The sequence below is a fragment of the Pseudorasbora parva genome, chromosome 19 (genome assembly GCF_024679245.1).
Source record: "Pseudorasbora parva isolate DD20220531a chromosome 19, ASM2467924v1, whole genome shotgun sequence".
Taxonomy (NCBI): Eukaryota; Metazoa; Chordata; class Actinopteri; order Cypriniformes; family Gobionidae; genus Pseudorasbora; species Pseudorasbora parva.
Window position 1 is genome coordinate 11,350,632 of NC_090190.1, and position 23,713 is coordinate 11,374,344.

At 39.5% G+C, this 23,713-nt stretch overlaps 1 long non-coding RNA gene across 2 annotated transcripts in view; it reads right to left on the reverse strand.

Moving 5' to 3' along the window:
- Positions 1-2,533: 2,533 nt before the first annotated feature.
- LOC137047903 (uncharacterized) overlaps positions 2,534-23,713 on the reverse strand; it is a 90,785-nt gene continuing 69,605 nt past the window's right edge. The window contains exon 4 of one of the 2 annotated variants that reach the window (XR_010899285.1): positions 2,534-2,613. This is a non-coding gene — a long non-coding RNA (uncharacterized lncRNA). Of the gene's footprint in view, positions 2,614-12,344; positions 12,384-23,713 lie in introns of those variants that run through there. The other variant, XR_010899284.1, reaches the window with a different exon arrangement.

The window sequence follows — 23,713 nt, forward strand, 5'->3', positions numbered from 1 at the left end:
TTTAAAATGTGTATTGTGCCATAAGATACTCCTTACGAGTATTAAAACAGTAGACAGTATATAGATTTTATATACTATATAGAAGTATAAACACCATAATTTGTCTAAAGTTCGCTTTAAAAATATAATTGCAATCATTCAATCAAAAATAAAGAAAAAATACAGATGGAGTTGTACTGGTAGTGTGGCATGCTCGGGTTGTGTCAGTGCGGTGGTGTTGCAATTAAGACATGGTTGATTTGTCTGATCAGGCATGTGAGCAGAGAGACTGGAGCTGTCAAAGACAGCCTGAGCAATTTATGGAGGTGCAGCCGCCTATGAAAGGAAATGTCATCAGAATCGGTGAAAAGCCATTATGTTAGAAGGGTAGAAAACGCTTTGAAGGTAATAATGCACTCGGTAATTAAATGAATATGAATGCCAAGTGTCCACGCCACTTTGAGAGAGTCGTTTTCACAAAGAGATCATTTTCTTATTGTCCAATCAATGGGGGAGGGCGGAAAAACCTGAAAAATGAACTCTTCGCATCAAGTGCTTCTCGTTAAGCGAGGTATTTCGAGTTTGTCGAGGGTCAAGGTTAAAACGACAATGCAAACACAACACACATCTGGCCATACCTACACAACCACATGTTGAGTCTGTGAAAGAATGCAGGTAAACCGAGCTTTGCCGCACACAATGAATGAATTGACAGAGGAGCATTCTGACTCTTATCAGATAGCTTTTATTCTCTGGTCTGGTGGATCAGGCCATTTCATGCAGTGAGAGCTGTGCAGTAGGGAGATAAGGAGAGAGCCTCTACAAAGAGCTCAATTTATGAATGCGGTCAATATCCGAGGCATGCAACACTTAGTCACATCATCATGCTTCTCCAGCTGGATGTTATCAGAGTCTACGACAAAACACGAGGAAGAAAGAGGGAGTGTAGAGAGAGGAGAGAGATTGTATTAATGTGAACAGTACACACAGTTGGACAATGCCACCCCCCCAGTGAGATAATTTCCTCTCAAAATTGCAATCAAAGCTGCCGAAACACTTCAGCAACAATATTAACTCAACGGCTCCTAGGGGGGAACTTTTTATCCCTCTGTTTTTTGCCAACCCATCCTTTCTTTTATTCTGTCGTGCAAAATTGCCCCTGTTAATGTCCTCAACATTGACGTTTAATCATAAATTTAAAGCATGCTGAACAGGGGGCGTTTTTAATTTCGGGAATAATAAACGTCCTTCAAAGCCTAAAATAACAGTGCAGATCAAAAGTACTTGAGCAGAAGTATTGAGCAGACCCTTAAATCCCTATTCTGATTACATGGAAATAGCTGTGAATTCATAACAGAAATTTTACTTTTTCTATCAGTTATAATAACTGAACCTTTGTCTAGACATTCTGAATTGTAGGATGTGTGAGGTTCATAACAGTGTTTTCAAATTCACCAGAGGAATGTATTGCTCAGATGTTGCTCTTTCATAGCTTATGAGACTTATGTTTTAAGTAGACGTTTTTCCTAAAGGATTAAAAGACACAAATACATTCCCTTTAAAAGCCAATTGCACTCGCCAATGGATCACCCTTTACAAGGCGGAATTTGCAAGCGGAAAAACTGAATGATTCTCTAGGGAGGAAACGATCTGCTTGTCCAATAATGCCTGCTTGCTCGTCATTACTGCAAATATATAGGTTAATTCTGATATTTTATATAAAATTTAATTTTAACCAAGGAGCCGGGACGCCTGAGAATGGCGTCTGACCGAGTCGTGCGTCATATCTGCTTTAACCTCAGTTTCCGGTTTTATTTGGCAGAAACGCTTTATTCTTATAAGTGTGCGGCAAGTGTCACAGCTGCTGCTGAGCGAACGCACAGAGTAACGTCATACTATAATTTTTAACACACTTAAATGTATTTAATATGATAAACAGAGCTGCGTTACCTTATACTCATGACCGGAAAAGCGTAAATAGCGCCCGCGACTGTGTCCCGTCATAATAAAAGTTCAGCTGCTCACGAGGCGTGTGTTGCTCAACAATCGCTCCAGCGGCCTTGCTCAGTTCCCTCAACATTCGTTCCTGCTCTGCTTCATACTACAGTAACATTAATAATCGCATTAATGAACAGTAGTCCTATCCCGATTCTTTTCCACCAGCTGTGAGGTTATGCGCTAAAACTTTGCATCATCAAACTACGCCTTTTTTTTTTTAAATAGGCGCCCTCTAGTGGATGGAAAAATTACATAGTGCAGCTTTAAAGGGGTCCTTAATTGAGGAATCAACTTGTAACACAGTTCGTAATAAGGAAGGAGGAGGCGGGAACTGACGAACATTTAAAAGACTTTAATGAAATAAACAAGCTGAAAGTAAAAGCGGCAGTTCCTCATGGACGACTGTTACTCACACACATAATAAAACGTAAACAAAACATAACGTAAAGCCCTGGCCTGGTCCTTTCTCGTCCTTCACTGGTGCCACTCGTCATATGCCTCCGAGCTTTCTCACGCTGTCTCCCCCCACGTCTTTCGCTCGACTACCTTGCCACATACCCTCATTGCCCTCGCAGGCCGGGGGGGGTACACACGAGACGGCGCCTGCTCCTCCCCGGGGCCCAATCTCCGCGTCTCCTGCGTTTGGGGGTATGGACAGATGAGACGAGAGAAACAGGAAAAAAAATTCAGGTCCGGCTCCCGCGCCTATAGTCGGCATTACTAACACGTTATTTAAATAACCCCCCAAAAATTGTTCCATTGACTTAAAGGTCCCTTTCTTCACGATTCCATCTTTCAAACTTTAGTTAGTGTGAAATGTTGCTGTTAGAGCATAAATAATACCTGTAAAATTATAAAGCTCAAAGTTCAATGCCAAGCGAGATATTTTATTTAACAGAAGTTCCCTTTCAAAGCCTACAGCGAACGGCCGGTTTGGACTACAGCAGGAAGTGCAGGGATGTAATGACGTCACTAGAACCATTTGTTGACTAACCCTCCGCCCACAAGAACACGCAAAATAGGGGGCGTGGTCTTGTTGCTCTCCCACGTGGAGAAGAGCGCGCATTCCGCGCTTGCATCTCCCCGTTATGGTAAGAGGTGGGACCTTTCTGGGCAAAGTGCGCTAAGCTGCTGTCCAATCACAACACGGGAAGCGCTGGCCCAATCAGAACTCGTTACGTATTTCTGAAGGAGGGACTTCATAGAACAAGGAAATCATCAGGCCGTTTTTAGGACAGAGGAAACAGCGGTGTACAGATAAGTCAATTGTGTAAAAAATACTATTGCACACTGTAAACATAATCAAAGCTTCGAAAACACGCGAAGAACGAGACCTTTAAGAATAGGTGTTTCTTGGTCAGTGGTTCAGCCTTTAAAATAGCAATGGGGCAACAATGCTGAACACCTCGTTTTCAGATCAGCACGCCCATGGATTCACAAATGGCCGCAAATGCATTTACTATTTACACAACGTGGCACTGGACATGTCTCGTGCCGCACCTGCGCCGGGCGTATGATACATTACATTTTACTGTGCTATCTTTGCAAACTTTTTATATATTTTTGAGGTCTCTTCTGAAATGCACATGATCACTGGGGTCATTATTAATTTGCTTGCCATTTATTTTCATTGATGTATATAAGAACCTTTTGGTAACTTCAAAAGGACAGTCACATTTTCACTCTTTTCAATAAATATTAACTCAACACAATTAACTCCCATTCATACGCATTTCACATTTCGCTGTGTTCAAGTTTGGCATAAAGTCTAGTGTGACCTCGGCATGAGACACCTAAAAAAATTGCATTGTAAAACTGTTACAAGCAGTTACAGTGAAAGTGCAGCTTCATTCCAAACCTTTAAAGTAGACCTTTAAAAATGTCTGGAAATATTGCATGGTGCCAAAAATGTGCAAAAACAGTCGCAGACACCCATAGCATGTTTACATAGAAAAACAAATACAAACCAGTGCAGCCGAAGTGTAAAAAACAGTAGTTTACCATTCACACAGCCATTCAGTAGTACCATTCATCATACTGTACATTATTAAAGCACCTCTATTCCTATGCTGCGTCCCAATTTGTCTACTTATACTATAACCTAAAAGTATGTACTCTTTTTGTGAGCAGTCTGTAGTAGAAGAGTATGCAAGCTTTAGGACATACTACTTTTCATTTTTAACAGCTCTGTTGCTTAGCTAAAATGCATCCTGTCACCTTTTAAACAGCCTTGTCCATCATCTTGTCAGAGTTAAAATAAATCATCCACATTCAATTTAATTAAATTTCTTAATGTATCAGAGAAAAATGTAGTAGCACGTTGATCTGCCCGTCGTCTTTCATGCGGACACTCTCCTTTTGTTTGTGCAATTTAAATATAGTGACGCATTTAAAAGTGAATGGACAAATGTTTTATTACAAAAGTTCACAATTCTGTTGCAAATTAAATTTAATGTGGATAAAATTGAATAAATATATTTTTGTCACGTTAGATACTGATTATTACTCAGTCAAACCCCTTTATCTAAACCTCTTTTAACCGTCAGACTTGCACATCTGTCATGTTTTTAGTTTTTTTTAAAACACTTTTTATCCGTGTCTGTGGTTCTAATCAAATCATTTTCCAGTTGATTAGAACTACATTAATATTAGTATATATTGGCTAATATTGCCAACAGGTTGTGGGCAATATTAGCCTTTAGAGTGATCATCGATCTGCACTTTTTTATGCAGGTCTGGATCCACGTTCTCTGTTAGAATAAAATCCCTTATTCTAACTATAAGCTTTGCAGGTCTTATACATCTACAAAGGGATACACAAGGAAGGAAAAGGAAAACATTATGCCCTCTTTAACTCATTTGAACTTGAGTTCCGTTTTTACTATCATGCGCAAGACACCGCAAAAGATGAGAGATGTGAGCACAACGGTCAAGGACATCTGTCTAGTGCATGTTTACACAGAAAAACAAAGCAAAAGCGGAGCAGAAGAATGCAAAAACACATTCTGTGTGAACGGACCCCAACGACTGCAAGATTTTCATGATGTGACATGCTAGTCTGACTGTTTCCTCTGCAGGGGCAAGTTGACACTAGGACTATTCCATTACTAGGAAAGAAGTCCTCAGACCCGGAGTTTGTATGAACTCCTCTATTTGTCATAATTACTTGATTGAGGGGGACGTCTAGGAAAGGTCTAATCAATCTGATTTAATTAAGTGCAGCCAGACAGTTGAAATGAGCAGAATGGAAGTAATAAGCACATTTAAATCTGCATATTTGAGCTCGACTAACATCGCCAATTCAAGGCACTTACCCATTTGCCATTCTTTTGTCTCCAGAAAAAAAGGAAATCTAACACGTGTCTCTCACTTAGAATAAAGTGAAGAAATTGTGTTTTCAGCTTGATTATTTTTGAAGGATTTAAAGAAATAATGTTCATTTTCTAATGTAACGTGCTATTATCTACTAAACTGAAGTGCCCTGTTTTTCAAGGGCACAGTAGGGTCAGGCACATTTGCAGCATTACAGCTGGAAATGGTGCAGGGGAAGCTTTGGTTTCTGGTGAAGCTAGGGAGGGGTGTAGACAACATGACAAACCAGAAGAGACAGAGGATCATTAGGCTTCCCTCAGGCCAAGCACAGGCACTCATGGAGAAAGGAAATGCTCACTAGCTCCTGAAAGAAAAGACAAGGTGACTGGTACAAAACTGTCCAGTTTATGACAGCCCCTCAAACCAGCGTCCGCCCCTCTGACATGGGCTTCAGCAAAAGGTGACATTGGGTGTATTCAAGGGGGTGTAGTAGAGCTGATACACAAGCCTGTCTGTGCATCTGACAACACATGCTGGACAACAACTTCAATATTTGAATGTGTTACCGTTTGATCAGTATACTATATAAAGCTACGTGTTGATGCCAACCAAAGCAGAATCCCAGCTTACAGGGAACCTTCTCAGAACACTGGCTAACATTTATAAGTTGTTTATGTTTTTGTTGGATGTTCATCAAGTCTTTTTTTTAAAAACGTTTTACTTGTCACATTTGAATGTTCTCTAAACATTCTGAAACATTCCTTATATTGTTTGCAAAATTATAAAATGGAATGTTCCCTTACATTTGAATAACCAAAAAAAAAAAAAAAAGAGAGAGAAAAGAAACAGAAAACGCTTTAAACAGTCAGAGAACATTAAAAAATAATGTTTTTATAACAAAGGTAACGTTAGCAAAAAAATGTGTTACATGTTGCGTTTGAGCTTCTGCAGAACCAGTGAGGTTCATTCTGGTGTTACACAGAACATTTGAGCTTCCTCAAGAACCAATGAGGTTCATTCTGGTGTTACGCAGAACATTTGAGCTTCCTCAAGAACCAATGAGGTTCATTCTGGTGTTACACAGAACATTTGAGCTTCCTCAAGAACCAATGAGGTTCATTCTGGTGTTACGCAGAACATTTGAGCTTCCTCAAGAACCAATGAGGTTCATTCTGGTGTTACACAGAACATTTAAGCTTCCTCAAGAACCAATGAGGTTCATTCTGGTGTTACGCAGAACATTTGAGCTTCCTCAAGAACCAATGAGGTTCATTCTGGTGTTATGCAGAACATTTGAGCTTCTGCAGAACCAATGAGGTTCATTCTCATGTGTTATGAAGCACGTTTGTGGTTCCTCAGGAACCAATGAGGTTAATTCTTGTGTTACGCAGAACATTTGAGCTTCTGCAGAACCAATGAAGTTCATTCTTGTGTTACACAGCTCATTTGAGATTCTGCAAGAACCAATGAGGTTTGTTCAAACACGTCAAGCAAGGTCAGTTCAGCTTTTATTTATGTTCGCAGATCAATGTTTATATGTGAATGACAACCTAAATGTAATCTGTTTATCATATAAAGAAAATTTGGACTAAACTGCTTAATTCATATTAATTCGTTTAACATCAAAGTGATAGTTGTGTATCTGCAACTGAGGGATAGAAAAGCTCTCAGATTTGATTAAAAAAATATCTTAATTTTTGCTCCAAAGATGAACATAAGTCTTACAGGTTTGGAACAACATGAGGGTGAGTACATAATAACAGTAAAATGAACCAACCACTATACGCAAATAATGAAAATGTGAGGTAAAAAATTGTTCCCTTGCAAAAACAATTGTTTGAGACAACACTAAAAATGATTAGTGTCCTAATCAAGACATTTCTTCAAATAAATACTTTTAGCACAATCAAATCTTGCTCGTTAATGCTATTACTGGGTTTTGCATCTGATAATTGGAGTTGGAGTCTTTATGATGATAGTGGAGTTTGGTAATGTGTTTTAGCAGATAGCAGGTGTTTCTTAACATCAGCACCCTGTCAGGTTTTGAAGAGGCATTTAATAAAGCTGCATATGCCTTTTGTCTTGTCTCAGCCATGTGTTTACATGTGCCACTTTCAAATAAAGAACAGAAGATATATGCGCTTTGTTGCATGACCCAAAAAAAGAATGCCAACAAAGCACATATAGATCAAGATCAAGCGTTTCGTCAATCAGCCTACAGTGAATCATACCATAGGCTGAACCAATGAATCTTGATCTTTATGTGCTTTGTTGCAAAATAAAAAGCGAATAATTCATTAAGAAGACACAAGTGAGTGCAGATCTTCATTTTAAAGTTTTGCAATTTTCACTGATCTACGCACCCCCCCCCCTCCCAAAAGTGCAGTGATTTTATATATTTTTGATCTTTTACACGTCAGCCATCTATAAGTCAGAGTTAGTCTTGTATTTGATATAAAATTGTAAGCATGATGCTTAGCATTGATAAGCCTGAGGCAATCGATGCAGTTGATTTGCTTTTAATGCAACTGTGTAACGGGGCTTGAATACAAACTAATATTTTTTTATGGGTCTATGCTGACCTAGAGCAGGGTGATCAGTAATAATAATACGTGAAATATTCTTTGATTATAGCAAATAAAATTAATTTAAATGAAGACTTACACTATATTAGCTTTTAATAATATTAGTATATACTAACCAGAGTTAAAGGGATAGTTGACCCTAAAATGAAAATTCTCTCATCATTTAGTCACCTAGTTGTTCTAAACCTGTATGAATTTATTTTTTCTGCTGACAGAACAAAAGCACACACATAAACGCACACATAAAAGCATAAACCTGTACTGTACCAGTGATTGGTTATGTATAATTGAATATCACTGAATAAATGTATGGAATAAGTGTAATATTACATCCCGTTTCTGGTCGACATGGAGTGCCGTGCAAAGACAGTTTCATATTGAAGATAACAAGTGCAGAGTTGATTTGGGAGCTACTGTGAGTGAAAGTGTGATGTGCTATTGATTATGTTTGACATTTTTTATTGTAAGACTCATCCAAAAAACCCAGCATTCAGAAAGATACAACAAATTACAACTCCATAAAACAATTCAAGTTAAGTAAAAAACAATTTCTAAGGGTGCTTTCACACTAGCACTTTTGGTACGCACCCAGGTTCGATTGACGTTTGGTTCGTTTGGATGATGTGAACGTGGTCTTCCGAGTCCGCTTATAATGGTGGTCTGGGGTTCAGTTCATGTGAATTCTGGTATGGTTCGCTGCTGATGTGAACGCAATCGTACTAAATCGTGGAAGTGAACCGCTATTAATGACGTACGATAATAATATAATAATAATATAATATGAACAGAGTCCAGCCGGGGCAGGAGAGGGGGGGGGGGGGGGGGGGGGCAATAGAAATCGGGTTCGGTCCAGGCAATCAAACCAAGTGTGAAAGCACCCTAAAAGCAAGCTTCAAATTACGTTCTCACATATTTCTAAGACACTTCTTTTAATAGATGATGAAATCTGATTAACCACATTTCTATAATTGACCATATCATAAAATATCCAATAACCTAAAGAGCTTGTTTCCACCACTATAGGAGCTCTCATTGGCTGTCTCCTCCCTTTCCAAACCAGCCTAAGATGGATATGAGGTGATTACCCCCAAAGTCCTGCTGGGGAGGCCCAGCTCTGTGTGCTGCTTATTAAACATAAGTACCATGTAACCTCCCTGCACTAAATCAAGGGACATGTTATTGGTCCCCGGTGAGAAAGCAGGGGTCAAAGGGCCTTGGAGATGGGTTGTGCTGTACTGAGCTCATCCTGGGGAGACACCAGCTGACAGCTGCCACTAAACTAACACACACACACACACACACACACACACACACACACACACACACACACACACACACACACACACACACACACACACACACACACACACACCAGGGACGTCTGTCAGCATAACTTGCACACTCCATGGCAAATGTGGCCCAATCAATACTCATTGGAAGTGAGAGGCTGAATAGAACATTAATGAGGGAGAAGAATTGGGTGGAAGGCTCATTTCCCTCTCATCGAGCATTTTCCAGGTATTTCAAGCCTATTTATGGTGGATAAATAAATCCAAACATCCACCATATTTAAATATTCTTTCCAATATAAATTTGGCTTATTGGTGCAATCCTAAATTTCCAAAACGGTTTATTTTTCGATAATTTATAATGTATAACCACTCTTTTAAAACATGCTTATTATTATTATTTTTTACTTTTGCACCAGCCCTTTTTACACATCTTCTTGCTTTGTTTTACACGGCATCAGATAAGCTTGTAAAATGTTGGGATTAACTTTGAAGCAAATGCAAAAGCAGGTTTTAAAAAATCTGCTCACTTTAATAATAATATAAAATATAATGATAGGGCTGATCACACACACACACACACACACACACACACACACACACACACACACACACACACACACACACACACACACACACACACACACACACACACGTTTGAAGGAAACGAAGGAAACTTTATGTGAAAATGTTCAAAAAACATCACTTATTCAAAAAACATGAATCACAAAAAAAAAAAAAAAAAAAATCACAGGTTATTTAAGCTTTTTTTTGTCATGCGGACCAAATAAATGAATGTGGATTTTAGATATTGCCATCTTTGTTGGAATCCCATCCCATAAATCCATCCCACATACACCTTAAAAATGTAGGAAATTGGATGCCTGGGACAAATATTGGTTTATAAAATTCAGAGTCATTACTAAAATATTTGACCACAAAATAGCACATTTTGCACAATATCACAATCAACACTATGAACTATAATCTGATTTTGCATTTGCCTGAATGTTGATCAACAACTGAAACATACATGGACAATAACAAAGTTTATAGGCTCTGATAAATCATTTAAAGTATACTGAGCAAGAAGGGCAAACAATGCTGGTGTAAAATCAAATATAAATCCAAAGTAATAATTAAAAAGTGTTGTATCCTCTTTTAAACAATGACAGAACTAGATCATATTTCCCCTCTGTGAGGGAAAAGCTATCTGCCTATGTTGATAATAGAAACAAACTAGATTTTAATTCACAGCTACAGTTATCGGAAAAATGCCAGGGCTGTACACCCTCCATAACTTTACCGTTCACACTCATTTCATTAACAATGAGTTCCCTGTCTGACTCATCCCAGTCCGCCAGGCCACTGCTTGTTATAATAATGGGCTTGGCTTGTAGCGTCTGAAGGAAAGGCATTAATATTTGAGAGCATTTAAACCCATTAGGCTGTTTGCGGGAGAGAAGACAGTATGTTTTTAACTCTGTTGAGAGTGTGTGGTAAGAGGTTATCATCTGCTAAGTAAATAAAGGAGCACACAGTATCTCTCATTCCTGTGATTCCTGGAAGCGGCTAAAATGTGGCGAGCAGGATCGGGTTGTAACGAGAGACTGACGCTCTTTATTAGACAGCAGTGCAGTGCTATTATCATTTCCTAAATGAATTATTCAAAATGAAGTATTGCCTCAGAGATGCTCCTTGCCTCGCCGTCTGTTCATGAGGGTTCGTGAGTGTGTGTTTCCGAGGTCCTGAGATTAGCTTTTTCTTGGCCTCTAAGCGAGCACATCTGCAGTCAAGGCTTCACATCTGGTTCTCACATTTTCCCCTTGCACTGCTGAAAGGGAGCAAAAGAGAAAAGAGTAAAAGAGAGACGGAGATAAGCACTGAAGCAGCGAGAAACCAATCATTACACTTGAACAGAAGGGCAAATTCAGTTGTGTCATTTTTTACGCATTCACAAAGCAGCCACAATTTACTTTAACCCTTGCCTTTTCAATTTAGTTAGTTAAATGTTACTATAGTTTTCTAATTTCATTTATGGACATAAAGTCCCAGTTTTCTCAGCAGTGTTGCTGTCATATTGTCCTATTAGTGCTTTTTTCATGTTTGATGCAGGCGGGTTGCAATGGTTTTTTAGCTAAAAAAAGAAAGAAATTTATTTTATAAAAAGTATTTGTTTAATCATATTTTCCCACAGGTATGTCGTACTTTTTATGTATGTCGTTTTCCCTTTCAAAAATGAAATGTATGTCATTAATGACCGTAAGTCCTCCGTTCATCTTCGGAACAGCTTAAGATATTTTATATTTAGTCAGAGAGCGTAAGTGTATGCACACTTTACTGTCCATGTCCAGAAAGGGAATAAAAACATCATCAAAGTAGTCCATATGTGACATCAGTTAGTTAGTTAGAATCTCCGGAAGCATCGAAATTACATTTTGGTCCAAAAATCACAAAAACTACAACTTTATTCAGCATTGTCTTCTCTTCCGTGTTTGTTTTCAATTCTCAAATAAAGATTCAAACGTTATGAATCAGTGTATTGATTCATGATTCAGATCGTGTGTCAAACTGCCAAAATCACGGGACACGCGATCTGAATCATGAATTAATATGCTGATTCATAACCGTTTGAATCTTTATTTGAGGATTGAAAATAAATCGCCCATGGTTAGCAGGCCATAAACAGAAATGGGTTTTATGGATCATGCCGATCATTCTATCAATTATATTCATGTTCACCTTTGGAAATTTTAATAACTCAGCTCTAAACCACAAGACTAGGAATTGTGTAGTACAAATTGCATTTTTTAACATGTTTGCAGTGTTACCTGTTTAGTAAATGAAGTGCCAAAACAGTGCTATTGAAGGGTGCAATAAATTCTTAGTGGATTCCTCCAGCAGATCCTTTTGTTTGTTCCCACACCTCCTCCATTTCCTTCGCTCTCCTTGTCTTTTTCTTTCTTTGTGTCCCCTCCCCATCTCACCTGGAATCAAAATCAACCCAATTTTTGTCATGACTTTGGCAAAATGTCCTCCGCTATGATTTATCAGTTAAGAAGTAAAGCATCTTAATGTGGGTTGGCTGTTTAGCCAGGGAAAGCTTCCAGTTTCTATTCCACTCCTTACCCTCACAGCAGATGTTTTGAACTCCTTTAAGCACGGCACGGCCCAGCCTGGATTCCGCGCTCCCTTCCAAGCTGCGCTGACCCTGGCGACCCTGTAATTGGTGGAATAATTTGCCCTGGTTTACATAAACACTCCCTGAAAGGCCAATTCTGTGGAGCTCTCCTGGAGGCTGAGCTGCATCACGGATACACGCAGTGGGAGACTGAACGAGACTACAGGCCTCCAGTGACATACCGATACTCAGACTGATGCAATAACAACTGTGTCCATCAACACACGTGGTGTAATGGTCTTCAAGGAACATTACCGACAAAGGAAAAAAAAAAGCCTGTTCGTAAGAAAGGCAGATTTTGGTTTCATGTTTTACGAAACTGGGTGGTTTTGGATACACTGAACGACTTGAGACACAATATGCACTCGAGACTGTTTTATGACAAATGTAAAACCAAAGCATGGTTAGCATGCGCAAAATCTCTTTTGGTAAAGATCCCATTAAATCACATCAAGAACAGTTTTTTATTTCCATTGCTGATATATGGCCTATAGAGACATCAACATCTTTTTTTAAATAGCTACTAGCCTTTAGTTTATGTCAAAGACGTGAACCAAAATGCATGATTGAATTTTTTTTTAAAAAGTGTACATTTTATATGAGTACATACAACTCTGCTAGCATATAGATAGCCTCAAAGCCAAACAGTAAAACTACAGCTCTTTCACAAGTGCCTCTTTCTTCATGTGTAAGTACTGCACACTTCCATTTATAACCCAGAGGATGATACTTGTGGGGTTCAAAATGTCATACGGCTTTCATCCTTCAATGTCAAGAACGAACAACTCTAAAGCGTGCTCTGCTGTCCTGCCTACAATTACAAGCCGCCATTTGGACGTGGATTAGCCCGTTGGATCTTTTGAACATGTGTTAACGTTTTAATCAATTTGATTCCATATTAGTTTTGACAAATTTCAGCAAATGGACGCGAGCGCTTGTGAAGCGTATACAGGCATGGCATACAGGGATAGAATGGGTTCCATATGTAGACATGGTTCCTCGCCAGCACCTTATTTGCTCTTTTCCTAATTGTGGCAGTTACATGTAAGAAAAAAGCCTGGCAGGCTGAAAGCAATGACGGAAACATGGAAATGATTAGACATGGAAAAATAGAAATGTCTCATATCTTAGTTCAGACATTTTCATTCCCGATAACTGTCATATATGTCTGGTGTACAAGAACAGACGTGTGTGTGTGTGTGTGTGTGTGTGTGTGGGGGGGGGGGGGGGCATATACAGTTCATTTTATTTAATGGTGCCTTTCATTACACCCAAGGTCACCTCACAAGTGAAAATACAGATCACAACACAAGACAAAACACACAATGAACATTCGATAAAGTGCAGTAAAGACTCAATAAAACACATAAAAAAGCCTATATAGCCTGTATAAAAAGATGTCTTAAGATGACTTTTAAAAGTCATCAAGTAATCGCTACTGCAAAACACCAAGGGAAGGGAGTTCCATAGGTGAAAGGCAGCATAACTAAAAGATCTGGCAACCATTGTAGTTAGTCGGAGAAATCTGAGGTACCACAAGAGAAATTGAAGATCACAACACACAAATCAGAGCACGTAAAGGAGTGTAAACAAGGAGAAGTTGAATAAGGTTTTGGGGTGCAAGATTACAAAGTGCCTTGTAAGTAAGTAGCAAGATCTTGAATTCAACTTGATATTTTACTGGAATCCTGTGCAACGGCTGAAAAACTGGCGAAATGTGCTCAGTAGGTGTTCTAGAAAGAACACGAGCTGCAGAATTCTGAACCATCTGAAGCTTATGTAGCAATTTAGAGGGAACACCTGTGAGAAAAGCATTGCAGTAGTCTGTACGTGATTAGTGCGTGAATAAGAATTGCTGTATTGTTGGTTGAGAGAAAGGGATGGCGACCGTTAATATTATACGCAAGTGGAAGAATGAGGTATGCATGATATTATCCATTTGAGTTTTTAAAGGATAGTGTGCTATCCATGATTACACCCACACTGTTAACCTGTAAGAAAGGACAGATTGCATTATTGTCAATGTACAAAGAACAATTAGATTTAGATAAAACAGATCTAGTGCCAACAAGTAAGGCCTCCGTTTTGTTGCTTCAGGAAGTTAGCTGAAAGCCAATCTTTAATTTCAGCTAAACAGCTGGAGGATGGTGGAGGATGGTAAAGATGGTGGAGGAAAATAACCAATGGGGTTGGCAGTCAGGTAAAGTTGGGTGTCATCCGCATAACAATAACAATAAATCCCATGTTTCCTCAAAATATAATCAAGACGGAGTGTATAAATGAGAAGAAGTAGGCCTAAAATAGAACCCTGGGGAACACCAGTGGTGAGATGTTCTTGATCGAAAACATTTGAATTACTTACATACATACATACATAAAAAATATGATGCTATGCATGAATGGAAAATACAAAGCGTCTGTGTGCATGTAGCTGTGTTCTCAGTTTTATTTACCCTTCTCCCCGGTCAGGATTAAAAATGGACGACAAGACCACTTTCACTTCTCTATTACCTTTTTCTTGATTACCCTTTTCTTCTCGCTGTTGGATGGTCCAACCAGCCAGTTCATCAAATATTAAAGAACAGCAGTGTCTATTAATGCTGCCAGGGCAATTGAAATATGTGTGATGGATTTTTACTGCTGTAGTGCAGAATGTCTCTCTCAGTGGCCCCCTGGGATCCCCCTCCAGCTGTTTAATCCATAGCTCCATCACAAGTGTGTGAGGATGGGGGTCGACCTCCACCAAATGTCTTGATTTCTCCCTGTACCTTCCTCCCCCCTCGGGATAATGGCTAACGAGGCCTTTTCGGTAATAACGTTGAAAGACTCAATTGGAGCAGAAACTCTCACAGGAAGGTCACAGCCGAAGTTGCCATGTTAGGATGAGGAGTGATTGATAGAAGCGTGTCTCACGTCACGCCATTCGCTTTCCATCCACGTGTGCTCTGTAAAATCACATATGAATATTCCATGCCGTGAGTGAGCCGGGCTAATGAGATGAGAGGTTTTATGAGCGCTATAATGTCTCAAGGAGCATTTCATTTGATTGCTCTCTGACGTAACAGGATGCGCCAAATGAATGAATCATGCTTGCCTATGTTATGTTTATCAAACATATCTGGATCTGAAAAAAATCGTATAGGTTGGCTATGTACGTTCCATCAATTTTTGCGGATGATTCACACAGCAAGGTATGGCATGATCATCTGTTCACATATCCAGATTTCCTGTTGTGTTTCATTTTGAAACATTGTTGACACAGGCCAGAGTAATTTTAGGTAGTGCGTTCAAGGAAATTATATCACTTTAGCATTCAGACAAACTGGTAGGTAACATTTCTTCATTGACCGTTAACTGTGGCATCAAACCTGCGGGGTTTCTGGCTCAGGCTCTATGAATGACAAAACGATTCCTGGCTCTGGGTGTGTTGTGGATTGAACAAGCACAATTGATCATTAGACTAAATGACGAAGTGTATCGGCCTTCCAGGAAACTGATATGGAGTCAGAGTTTCAGATGGCGGCAGTCCAATAGTCTCAGAGCGTGTTCCCGTGGTCCGCTTCAATTCAAAGGATGTGAGGAGAGAAAATACAGCCCACTGACCACAGACGATGGCGGCACGGGCGTCGTGGCGGAATGCAGAAGGGCACTGCAATTAGCGCAGATTGATTTAGCACTGCCGCCGTGCCACCCACACTTGGAGCAGAGGTGGCCAGCTGTGCATAGCATCAGGTTAATTATGGCCGCGTGTGCGGGCTAATAGAATTCCTCATTCGCAGCGTGCCGCAGATGTGAGCACTAAATCACACACGGTATTAATTCCGCTCCTTCGTCCTCTCAGCCCAACCGAGGCCGCATGGAGCTCTGTGCCTCCCCCGGGGTCAACTGTCCTATATGTGTGGAGGAGGGCAGACACAAACGCACTTCATGCTCTCTAATCACAGGTGTGTGGATAGGAACATCACTCCTCTCCTTCACCTCACACTTTTCCCCAACAATTAAGACCCCATTTTAAATGTCATTAATCAGCGGGTTGCATGGCAAGATCCAATTCATATCTGTCAGATGCACTGGGCAGAAACTAATAGGGGAGCAATTACCTGAAAAGAACCCTACGTGGCAGAGATGTCTATGACAGTGTGTTTTAATACAATGAGCTTACTGTATTTTGTAGTTGTGTAGACCAGTACCAGAATCGTGTACCAAAATCTCTCTCCCTCAAGAAAACACAATAGAAGCGAGTGAGCAAGAAACATCCATGGATACCAGAAGACTAAAATGGATCAAGATGTTTTCCGAAAGGGAAAACAGCTGTGCTTCAGAGATTTGAATCACTGCGTAAGTAGATAACACTCTTTCTTTGCCGTTCCCTGCTAAAGTAACACAAATCTTTGAAAGGACAATAGCGTTTGAGGGGGTCATCGGTATTAAAGTTGAAATGAAGCAGAAGTAGTGACAGATCATTGTGACAGTTCTGTATGTTACATACATTGGAGTCGAATGGTTTAACAAAAAGTAAAAATGTAGGTTGAGGGATTGGATCTATGCATTGGTTGTTGAGTTGGATTTTGAGATGTGGGTGGGCAGAACAAGGCAACGTTGAAGAGACGGTGGACAGTCACTGTAGTCAATAATTCTATCCCCTAAAACTAATCTATAAATCACCAAAATTACAAAATTTTTTTTTTTTCCTGTGAAAAATGTATTCATGCCTTAAAATAGCTTGAATGTAACTACACCCATATACGCTTGGTACATACTCCGCAAGAACAAAGAAATTAATTTGTTTTCTTGAGGTGGCAAGAACAAGGACAAAGTTCATTTTGGCCAGGACATTCCATACTTCACAAGAAAAGCAGGTGCCAAACATTTCCGTTTCTCCACATTAACCCTGCCCACTTTCAATTTCTGACCAATCAGACAATAGTTCTCGGACACCCACAAGAAAAAAGTTCTGCTCAGTTGATGTGTCGAGAACAAGCTGTGAGAACTCGCAAACCAGGGCAGCGAGAACAAATTGGCACCATTTTGTTCTCGCAGCCCTGGGAGCAAGAACTTTTTTCTCCATTCTTGCGGAGAATGAAATGGCCTTTAATATAGACAGATCCATAATTATGCAAATTAATCCTGCCTCCACTATCAAATAGCTAATAATGTGTTACTGATATTACACAAACCGTGTTCCCATTCACCATGTCAGAGCCAGATAGCTGACTTCTAAAAAACCAACAACCTTAAAAATGCTTTGAAAATAGAAATTCAGCCAAAAAAAGGCATAGGCTATAGTTCAACATAACGTCATCGTATCCTATACATAATTGACATGCTATATGGCTAAATGCACCCAATTTTTCATATCAACAGAAAAATATACTGGGATAAATTGGATTCTCTTGAGACTCACCTGATTCAGAAAATAGTTAATGATGCTAAAGCCTGCTCGCACATTGACGTGATTGGACACAAGGATAGCATTTTTCAAGGAGAAAATACTCAGCAATGGTGGTGACTTATGAATCTACACATGGTTTGTCTTAAAGCACATTAAACACATAACATATACATATAAACAACATTAAAAACATGATTTTCTCCACAGGGGATCTTTAAGTAGACTGTAAATGATTGAAGAAGTCTTGTATACAACCAAAGAGAAATCTATCATTGCCCCACAGGGTCCATTTTGAATAAAAGTTATGAGGTTAAAACACAGATGCATGGATACATTGTTCACAATAAAATCTGTAGGGTGCGTGTAGAAAAATAGATAGGCCGAATTTTCATTTCATGCTGACTTAAAGGATCAATTCAGAACCAGATACGCATGTTGCATACTGTGATGTGGCAACTGCTCAGATGGGCTGTGCGCTGGGAGAGATGAAATATAATACAGTGTTGAGAAAGGATCCCATTACAAATAAACAGGCAGCGTGACTCAGGCCTCACACTGGTGAGTGCTGGTTTCCTTTGGAAAACAAATAAATAATCCTAAAGTTTCTTCCCTTCTTGGCAAGTGCGCAGATAGTAGTGTGTGTTTTTTATTAGTGTCACAGGAAAAACGGAAGAAAACGCTTCTCTTTCGTTCGTACAAGATGTGCCTGAAAGAAAGGCTTGATTAAAGGGGGTCAGCATAGTATGCATTTAACAGATTTACAAACTGTTGTTTTTTTGTGTAATATTATTTATCATTAGTTTTCTTTTTTCAATTTAGTAATTAAAGTTAATTTAATTGTTTAGGCTGATTTAACTTTCTTAATTGAGGCATTTTTTTTAAACGCGACTCATTCACCTTGGATTTTATTTATCTGAGATTTTTAATATTTCAAGGCTATTCATTCTTTTTTTCTTTTCTTTCTTTTTTTTTTAAATGTGCTGTGATATTTGTCCTTCACTTGGGTTTATAGATACTTTGTTTGGTAGAATTTGTCATTTTGTTTTTGTGTCGGTGATGTTAAATGATTTCAAAGCTTCATACTTCACATTTTTCTCCTCCATGAACACAATTGTCAACTCTAAAAGGCCCTTATTTAAACACACACACACACACACACACACACACACACACACGCACACACGCACACACGCACACACGCACACACGCACACACGCACACACGCACACACGCACACACGCACACACGCACACACGCACACACACACAGACACACAGACACACAGACACACACACACACACACACACACACACACACACACACACACACACACACACAGACACACACAGACACACACACACACACACACACACACACACACACACACACACACACACACACACACACACACACACACACACACACACACACACACACCTTCCTCTTGTGCAGTTTAATTTATAGTATTATAAATTATCACAATTATAAATAAAAAAAAATAAAATGACAAGATTTCTATTTGAAATAAATGTTGTTGTTTTTTACTGTTCTTACAATTTATCAAAAAGGTTTTTCACATGTGCTTAACCCCGAGTTATTGTCATTCTAAATATACTGCTTTTAACCCTGGGTAAAGGAACGCTTCACACAAATTTTAAAGCGGTGTTAGCACCGTTTACCTGCAATACATCTTGTTGGTTTTGTTCTGCTTACCCTCAAGGGGATTATTGCTTCTCTCCCTGCTCTTATCCATGCTAGGCTTCATGGATGCACATGGAGTTCTTGCCCAGAACGGAACCATACCGCAAATCCAAAATATATGCGAACAGTCAATCAATCATATTTGACGATAGGGGTCCTGACAGAAACCCAGGATTATTTGTTAACCCCAATGACCCCTATTCAAGAGTGCTCTGTGACGTCAGCCTTAAGTCAGCTGATCAATGGCTCAAAAATTAACACCACAAATGAATTAGTGAGCAAATTTAGCCAATTTGATGCCATGTTGAGTTTAAAGCCAAACCAGTTTTTTCATTTGCACATAATGCTTCTACCCTATCTGCATGAGACAACTGCTTCTCAAATATATAATGATTTATTGCATGCTCATCCATCAGGCGCGTGTCTAGGCCATTGATGACATTCACTTGAGCTTTGTATTTATGTGCAGGTCAGACCAGGTCAGCTCAGCCACTCAGTTCTTAAGGACAACACTGATCACAAAAGAAGGTTTATAGGAAGGAGGAGCGCTTGTAGATTCCAGTAGCTTTGTTAGTCCAACAGTGCATGAGACAGAAAGAGTGGAAAAGAATAAGAATAATGAGGATCGTGCCATACGTTTCCCCGGCCTCAGGGGAGACGCTCCCCGCTTTGATCATACACCTCCAATCAGACCGTTTCGGCAAGCCACGGAGTCTACAGGACCTCAAACAGCTGCCAGACAATACAACCCTATTACCATGAAATACACGTCAAATTCATGTAAGTTGCCAGGGTTTCAAAAGCAAAAAGGTTTTGATAAAAGCGCTCCACGGCAGGCTACGGAGTGCTGCCCTCCAGTCAGAAGAACAGCGTCTCTGTGTAGCCATGGAGCAAAATTAGATTGAAAGGTTAAAGAAAACATTTAACATAACAAATGAACAACCAAAAACATAAATGCCCACTAATGTGCTGCTTTTGATTTTTGAGCCAAATAGATTGAGTACAAACAACAACAACAAAATCTCTTTGATAAATTAAGTTACTAAGTGCAATAGTTTTTCTCTTCTTCATTAAAATCAAACCTGCTCATCAATGATTGTATATTAAGAGCACGGACATGTTTGTGTGTATTTTGTATAGTGATTGCACCGGAAAGTCTCTCTCCGCAATTGCATTAAGCGATAGATTGATGCGCATGTCTGCATGTGAAGACTGCTGATTTGTTTGGCCATCTCAATCATTTTGACATTGACGAGTGCCGTTAGACCTGAGGCAACCCAGACTAAAAATGTAACTTTTAAACCTTTTGTCATTCTGACATACAGAGCACTGCATGTCTTTGCTGTGTGTGGACACAACCTCACTACAATGATAAAAATCCATGTGCTTTTTTATTTTATCCTCAAAAAGCCTTGACACTCAATAAGCAAGCCGTTTTAATTTTATGAGCAATATGATGTCATATTGCTCATGCTCCACCCACGACTGCTGATGGACTGTCCCATATTAGGATATTTCCACCCTCAGCCAGTTGTACACTGTCCGCCAAGGCAGCACTTCACTTGTCTGCACGCCCCACGGAAGAGAGGGGTGGAGTGAGCAGTAGCTCATTATCATTTAAAGAGACAAGCACCGAAACAGGTCGCTGTGAACAGAGCTGTTTCTGAGGAGGTAAAAATAGTGTTGTTTTACACAATCAGGAGGAATTTTATCCAAAGTATATTACAAACTTTACGCGAAGACCCTAAAGAATCAAACCAACTTGTGGAAAATATGCATCAATGACCCTAATACATCATTTCTTATTTTTCATACTAAATGTATTTTTACTTGTACATAGAAATTGTTTTGAGAACAAAATCCTATGTGTTACCTACAAAGACAACATGCCTTCATGTATATCTGTTCTGCATCACCAGATTCCCTTCCTGATCTGGGTTAAATTGTGATTCCTCACTGGATAAAAGCTGAATTCAGTATAAACTGAAATATTTTCAGATGTAAATGTAAAACATTTTAGAACATTTTGCGTAAATCATAAATAGTAAGGAGCTTTGAGTAATAATGGAAGCACAGATTTCTGTTCTAAGATAAAAAAATGTGGCTCTAAATTGTTAATGCCTTTGAAAGGTTGATAGAAAAGCTGCAGTATGGGGAAAATGAAAGGAAAAGCACAGTGTTTTTCTGCCACTATAGCAGTGAAGTCACAAATGCTTCAAATCAAAATCGCAATGACTCGACAGCCTGGAAATGCTTGTTCTACTGACAGGCCACAATTTTCGACTCAAAACCGTACCCTTCTACAAGGCGCATGAGGGCACTCCTCTCATTGGCTGATACCTTCTACAGTAATACATTACAGTTGAAGATGGGCTAAGGGCTGTGTAAGCTGCCTTTTAGAATGGCAGCCACTTAGCCAGAAAGCTGGGGAATAATAAGCAGTCTTGATGGAAGAAGTGGCATGCATAACATTTGCTCAGCTAAACCATTTCAGCTGCGGTTTCTGGGCCTTTTTTTTTTTTTTTACTTCGTCCTTTGAATGATATGACTGATAAGCAGTCTGATACATCGTGGCAAATGTGAGGATGTTAACAGAAAGGAAGAGGAAGACTTCCATGAGAATAAAGGTGATACAAAAAACAAAAATATAAAAGTAACATTTTACATTCAATACAAAACGGTAAATGGTATGCATTTATATAGCACACTTTTAACAGACACATGGCCACCAAAGCGCTTTGCATATTGCCTCACATCCACCCTTTCATTCATTCATTCATACACTGAAGTCAATTTCATGTCAATCTTGAGTGCCTATAGAGTAGCATTACATCCTTCATATCTCAGAAAAGTCATTTGTGGGCGGAACTAAAGAATCTCAAGAAAGCACAGCTATTGCGTTGAGCGCATCTGAAATCTGTGACATCCTTTAATCGTGGAGAGAGAAAAAGTTATCCTAAATAAACCATGGAGATCAATCAGATTTAGCCATACATATGATCCATAATCAGATCTAGAGGCTGAAATTGAACAGGAGAAGCAGCAATGACAACTACAAGTTTTTCAACATTTGTGAGTGTTTACTCGTGGTTTATGAGGACATCATTTGGTGTATGGACTATTGTATGTGATTTAATGTTAGCAGTAGAAAGCGGAACGGTTTTACACGTCAGACTCGTCTGTGTTTACATAGAGAAACCAGGAGTATTTTTGGCACTGAAATACTCCATCAAACTACCAACTTTGTCCAAGTTTTTAACAGTGTAAAAAACTCGGTATTCATGAAACAGCACTTTCCCTTGAGCTTTTGATATATAAGATTATCCTGTAAGTTTCAGAGCTGAAAACTTCCTTTTTAGTCAAAGAAAAGCTTTTATAGACACCAGGCCCAGAAAACGATTGTATGCTTCATCCTTACGTCATCGCACGACGAAACACGCCTATACAGAATAAAAAGCATGTGTAATTCAGTAGCCCCGCTCACCGACTCATGGAGCTGTTCGGATCGCTAGCCAGCAGCAATAACAATGTGGAAGAAGATAGCAATATATTGTGGAAGTCACTGCATAAGCTTCCTTTGGATCATATATAGAAATGTATGATACTTCATTTATTTTTAATGAACTTCCAGCTCACGTGGGGAAGACCGTACATGTGTTCGCTTAATTTCACTGCGGAATCGTTTGTAAAAAAGTCTCAAGTTCTGGAAACAATGTTGTGCCTTCAATATTGGATCCGACAGGAATGGTGCAACACACTTATGTGAGTAAAATGTCTTTTTTATGTAGTATTAGTAGTATGGGGTCTGTGTGTTTGGAATGTGTACCAAAAAGTACATCCGTCAGCAGAAATTCTTTCTTGATCTGGTTGCTCACGTGTGTGTGTGTGTGTGTGTGTGTGTGTGTGCGCGCGCGCATGCGGTTTGCCTTATATAGGCTGATCGTGCAAGCCTAGTAATACAGAAATAATATTCCAATCAATCACGGGTGGATGAGAAATAAATCATTGTGTTTGCTTTATAAAGATGTTTACGAGCCCTTTGGTCGAGAGAATCTTTGCAGTTGCCGCTTTCAAAACAATCCCTCCCTCATGTGATCTGACAGGGGCATAGATATAACAGTGGAGCTGAAGCTCATTAAATATGCAAATCTTACCCAATCCTAGCCGTGGGCGTTTACTTCCAAGTCTCCAGTGCGGCACGCCCATCAAAGCCGAGCGTTCAGAAGACAGCCTCAAAACCAGTGTAGAAAATAGCCTATTACTTATTAGTTAGGAT